Below are 6,000 nucleotides of genomic sequence, written 5' to 3'. Positions count from 1 at the left end.
ACTGACCTGGTTCACATATGCCAACGCTGGTTTGTTTGGATTTCATCTCCAATCCAATTGTATTCATATAACATAATTCATGGGTTTGTTTGTGAAAGTTCAGCTTTAGTAATTGGACTTAATGTATAATAAACAGTCCTAATTGATTTGCTCATTTGGAGTTTAGTGTATTGTATGAATTTAGGTTATTTGTATTCTCGAACTTAAAAAGCAGATCTAATTCACATATTGCATATTCTTCACTGAAAGTAAATATTCCTTACTATTAGTTTTTTTCAAAGATGATATTCCAATTTAACAAATATCAAGGTTGATATGACAGTTAAAACCTGGTTTTTTAGTTCAGCATGTTAGAATGTAGGAGTGATTTCTAAGCCATGATTTACTCTTATATGTGAATTATAATTGCTTTTGTGGGAAGGAATACTCCACTGTAATGCAACGAATGAATGAATAACACCATGTATAAACACAATGCATGTTATAAGTTGAAATTGCAGACATTACAGCCACAACATGCAAACTGCTTATTTGCCGCCTTTGATTTTTTTTAAAGCAAGAAAGAATTCTGGACATATTGTACCTTTCGTGACATTTAGATTAATAAAACGATTGTCCACCTCTGCCTGTCATTCGTTTTCTTTGTAGGACTAAGTTGCATTCACGCGATATTTCAAGCCACATGCTGCTTTGATTTGTGTCCTGCTGTGATTTGCAAATCAGGTTTAGCGTGCTGTGCAAAGTCATGGAATTCCGGTTTATTTTATTACAAAATGGGTGCACGCGCGAACTCTTTCCGCTCTTTTTCATCCCCGTCCTCTGCCTGTCGGTGTTCATTTCAAAGGACAAGGAAAGATGACCACGATGTGTAACAGCTTTCCCGTTATTATGCAAAACACGGGCGCGACCTACGGGCACCGCAGACCAACGCAACGGAAAGCACGTGACGTCACTTCCTCTAGCGCAAGCGCGTGGGGGTTACCGGGGAAGGTCGTTCTTGGGGGAGGGAAGTGGGAGGTCGCCGCGATTGGTGGCGGAGCGGTCAGCTGCTGCCGGCGCTGCAGAACGGGCGTGTCGCTTTCTTCCCCGGAGCGCGATTCCGTCGAGGGAGGGGAGCTTTCCGGAGCAGAAGGTTCCTTTTCTTTCCATTCCCTCTCTGGCCTCCGAGGGTCTTTGGGCGGAGCTGACATCTGTGCTTGACCAAAAGATTTTTCCCCCCTCCTCGGAGAGCAATTACTGTTTCGGTGAGCCTCTCGGCGACAAAAGGGTTCTGGTTCATTCATACCTTTAAGCCGGTTCCTCCGCAGTGTGTGTTGTTGCCTTTGCAGCCAAAGATGGGAAATAGTGCCGGCTATTTCCTTCCCTTCGCATTGATTCTGTTGGTTTCTGTGTTGTGTTATTTGTATTTCAGCTTTATTCATATTAACCCAAGCGACGTCCAACTGATTCTATTTAAGCGTCAGCTTTCCGTATGTTTTCCCAAGGTTGCAATTAGAAAAATATGTCGATGGTTAATAGTCTTGAGATTTATTCGTTGGCTGTTCTTGCCTTTAATTTAGAATAAAGCTGCATTTAGCTATTTATATTCTGCCCAGGAAATGTTCTTCTTGATAAATTTTTTAATTGCTGGGATTTATCTGTCATTATAATAAGAGAGAAAAAAGGAGATTAAACGGTCAAAGGAGGATATCAGATATTTTGTTCTTGCCCTTTAAGTTTCCTTTTGTTCTTGCCCTTTAAGTTTTGCCTCTTTTGGTTTTAATATGGATAATCTTAACATGCAGATTTTCTACAATTTAGTTCAGATTCCAGTTAAAGATTTCCACAATGATTTGGTGAAAATATTTGAGTGCTATTAACATACTTTAAATGTAATAAATATAAAATTCATCAGCATGACCCTCAGATTTGGAGATGATTGGGAAATCAGAGCACATGCTTGGGTGAGATACCACATGAGGACATGAGCAAGAGTTTATCTCACTGCATCCATAAGAGCGAAGTCTCTGCAAATAGAGTCCCATGAGATTTCCCAGCCAGTACATTTACCAGATTACTGAATGTGATATAATCAAATGAAAAGAACCCTCTCCTTGTGAGACTGGAGATTGCTATGTCAAATAAGTTCCAAGTCACTTTTGAATAACTGTGCAGGTTTGAAATGATAGTTTATTAAAATGCTTATCTTTCAATTAGGTAACCCTCCCACCCATTTTCATTCTGTTACCAGTTTCCAACCAGTATTCCTTCTTCCCAAACCCCATGTTTTCTTTGTCGTGCTCTTAGTGTAATTGCTGTAACTACAGGAACAGAAAGAGGGAACTAAAACTAATCCAGCCACATCATGACGAAGCATGCTGTATGAATAAGACCAATAATTCTTTTGCTGTATCTTAGGAGTCTTAACTTCTCAGACTGGGTTGCCATATCATACAATTTTTACAGGGCAAAGACCAAGCTCCAAAGTATAGGTTGCTTTTTATTTCTTTCCTTAACTATTTTAATATTGTACATTAATATTTTATTCACATTTATTAGTTTTCTATAATAAAAAAATTCCCTGCCAAAAATAAAACTTCTTTGTTTTTTCCTTCATAATCATGACACACTGAGATTGTTTTCAGCATTTTATTAGTTTAGTAGTCATTTGAAGTTACAACAGTATTGAAAAAAAGACTTATGACCATTTTCACTCTTATGACTATTGTAGCATCCCCATGCTTACATAATCAAAATTCGGATACTTGACAACTAGGCATAGATTTATGATAATTGTAGTGTCTTGGGCTCATGTGATCATCTTTTGCAACCCCTTTTTCCTTCCTGCTTAACTTGAAAGTCTAGAGCAGTGTTTGCATAATTGTAAACTAAGCCAAGATTTGTTATAGCACAGTGTTATTGAACAAGACTGTAATATTTAACTTTACAGTGTTATATGTATCAACCAATTGGAATTTATTGACTCAATCATTTAATAAACCATGAATCCAGAGACTCACTTCACAGAGCATCTTTAGCTAAAATGTGGTTTATTAATATGTATAAATCTAGATAATTAATTAATATTCCATACTCTGTGCAAACCCCAGCATTATCTCTTAAGGTAGTAAACAATGGATGTATTAACCATTGGTTAGTTACTAGTGTTATTACAAATTAGTAAAATCAATTCTAAGTTTATTTTAGCTTAGTTTCTTTTGTTAATATCCAAAGCATATTCCTTCAAATCCAGCGTTGTCAAAATACATTATTTTTGTATTTGTGAATGTGCTTTTGGTTTGTTGAAGGATTTGTTTAGACTTGAAGAATTACCATGCAATTAAGGTTTTGTGTGTGTGTGAATCCAGCCATTGAACTTTGGAAACAATAGTGTGTGGCTTAGTATGCTGTATGAATCCAGCTATTTATATTCTTTCAGTAAACCATGACTTACCATGATATGTCAACATTGTTTAGAATTTGAGGTTTTTTTAATGGGCTGGAGGTTTGTTCAAGTTTATCGTTTTTGTTTATGTGCAGTATTGTGTTCACATGGTTGTCTTTTTGGTGTAAACTGTACTTATATAAATGTCCTTGTGTAGAGTCATGTTATCCATATATTGGTTTTAATGGGCTGTATATTCTTGATTCTTTAAGATGTCGACATATAAATCTGTTTTTTTATGCAAGTTTATTGTGCAAGGAGATGGTAATATGTTTCAACAGTATTTATAGTTTTTGTATTGTACTTTCATAGTGTCTGTGATTTAATAAAGATCCATGTTGTCCATGTTGAATATTTTTGAGCATCAGTGGTTTCCCTTCTGTGACTTGGATATTTTGTTACCTTTTGTGGAATATTTGGAAATTCCAAATCCCATTGGATTCTTAAGGAGCAACGTTTTTCAACCTTGGTAGTATTTAAGATATGTGGACTTCAACATATTGGCTGGGGGAATCTGGAAATTGGTCCACACATCTTAAACTTGCTGAAGTTGAAACTATGGAGTAACAGGTTTGTTGAATATCAGAGCCTATTGCTGGGTTTAGAAATGGTAACTTCACTTCCATGTCCCTCTTATTTAATTTAGTTCCCAAGATACTGATTAGATTATGGAATATTTTTTTACAGAATTCTTTTCTTAATTTGGCTTTGGAAAACTGACCTTGATGGTACCATAGTTTATCATTTAGTAGAATGGAACATCGCAGTCAGAGTATCAGACTGATGGAGATCACGCCTGGATGTTTCACCATTAATCATTTTTTCTCTTTTAACTAGTTTGTGTCAGAGGTGGGAAGAATGAATAAATCAGCATGATTATTTATGGTCTCTTGAGAGGTAGCTGTCAAGTATCTAATACTGTATTCTAAGTGTTTTTTTTTAAATGTAAACATGGTAGCATTTCAGCAATACACATAGTATGAAATTCAAACAATCCATTGTACTAGACGAAAAATAATTCTGAAGAAATTCTAGTATGGTAAAACTTCTTTAACCCATAGCTTTACTAAACACATCAAAAGTATGTCATCTAAAATGACCAAAAAACAGTAGCAATTATATTCCCCCCACCCCCGAAGTATATTCCAGGAGCACTGAAGTTACATTTAGCAAAGGCTCATGTACAATTACATTTTTGCACATTTGTTAAAACTACTCTTTTCCTCTACAAGTTTGAGTCCTCTCCTCATAGAAGACAATTTTGAATCAATATAGTTCAGGACCATCTCAAAAAAACCTGCAGTATCTTGGTTTCTCCAGAGAAGTGCTTTTGATGATGGGATATGAGTGTGCAAAGATCTGGAAATCCAACAAGATTGGGCTGCTCTTCCCACACATGTTTATTGGAGCAATCAAATTCCCCCTTTTAAAGCAGTGAGATATTTATATCAAACAACTGTCCCAAAAATACAAAGGGCATTAACCTTCATGTGCTGCAACACATTTCCCACAGCAGATTGAGAGGGCCAATACAAAAAGAATACTATATGAGCTGCGATTGTGCCCCTGTGGACAAGGAACCATACAGCTCACATCCTGCTATACTGCATTTTCTCTAAGGGCTCAGGGACTCAATTTATAACATATTACCTAATAAAATATCTTGGAAATACTGATCTTTTTTACAGGGTAACTACTGTTATAAGATCAGTATTAGTAGTTTTTCGGAATGTGGCCAAATTCTGTTATGATGTATGTAAAATTAGGCAAACTTCAACTGCCCACTGTAAAACCACCAGCAAAAGCAATATTTTATTCTGTCTGTCTTTTATTTTTTTTACTTTTGTTTTAATGCTCTTATTTGTAATGCTAGTCTGTGACTATGACCATAATAAAAATTGATTGATCTCCTTTAAACATGCCAGGGAGTCTGCTTTGTAATCTTCTTAATGGATGTCTAGTATTTCAAAGTATTTCTCATTTCCATTTAATATAGGTTGATTTTTGAAAGAAGTTTCTAAAATTGAAATTATTTTAAATAGTAACAATCCACAGTTACCTTCTAATAACTTTAAAAAGTTCATATCACATGACTACCAGAAAACTTGAATTTTCTCACAATTGTAAATTTTAATAAAGAAATAGTATAAAATATACAGTGTCAATATATTCTAAATACATAGAATTAAGTAAAATTCTGAGAGAATGAAGTCAAGACCCAAGAACTTAAAATGGAGAAAAATGCTTATATGTTTTTATATTACAGTTCTCAAACTTAAATTTTGTTTTAGTTTTATAGTACATAGTACAGATTTGCTATGTTAAAGCAAGGTTATATTAATTACAAAATTTTAATTTATAAATATAGGTACCGTGTTTCTCACAAAATAAGGCTGGGCCTTTTTTTTTTTTGACCCCCGAAAAAATGGCTAGGCTGTCTTTTCAGGGGCGACTTAATTTCCCCCCCTTGCATCCTCGGGTGAGTGGGCAGCGACAGCTTGGATGTTGATCTCGGCATTGGTGGGGCACTTCGTATCGGGAGACCTTCCGCCACCATTGCTTTCCCTTCTCCCTTG

The 6,000-nt window shown here is 35.7% G+C and overlaps 1 protein-coding gene across 2 annotated transcripts in view; it reads left to right on the top strand.

Annotated features, from left to right (window-relative positions):
* The first annotated feature begins 984 nt into the window (after positions 1 to 984).
* ATP6V1A (ATPase H+ transporting V1 subunit A) overlaps positions 985 to 6,000 on the top strand; it is a 33,373-nt gene continuing 28,357 nt past the window's right edge. Inside the window, exon 1 of one of the 2 annotated variants that reach the window (XM_026713190.2) lies at positions 985 to 1,244. The gene's annotated coding sequence lies outside the window, so the exon portion shown is untranslated. The remainder of the gene's footprint in view (positions 1,245 to 6,000) is intronic. The other variant, XM_087926176.1, reaches the window with a different exon arrangement.

This window comes from Pseudonaja textilis, chromosome 2 (genome assembly GCF_049901715.1).
Source record: "Pseudonaja textilis isolate UNSWEBS1 chromosome 2, rPseTex1.2, whole genome shotgun sequence".
In the NCBI taxonomy this organism is placed as follows: Eukaryota; Metazoa; Chordata; class Lepidosauria; order Squamata; family Elapidae; genus Pseudonaja; species Pseudonaja textilis.
Note: the sequence above shows the minus strand (reverse complement) of the source record. Positions and strands in the feature narration are given on the sequence as shown.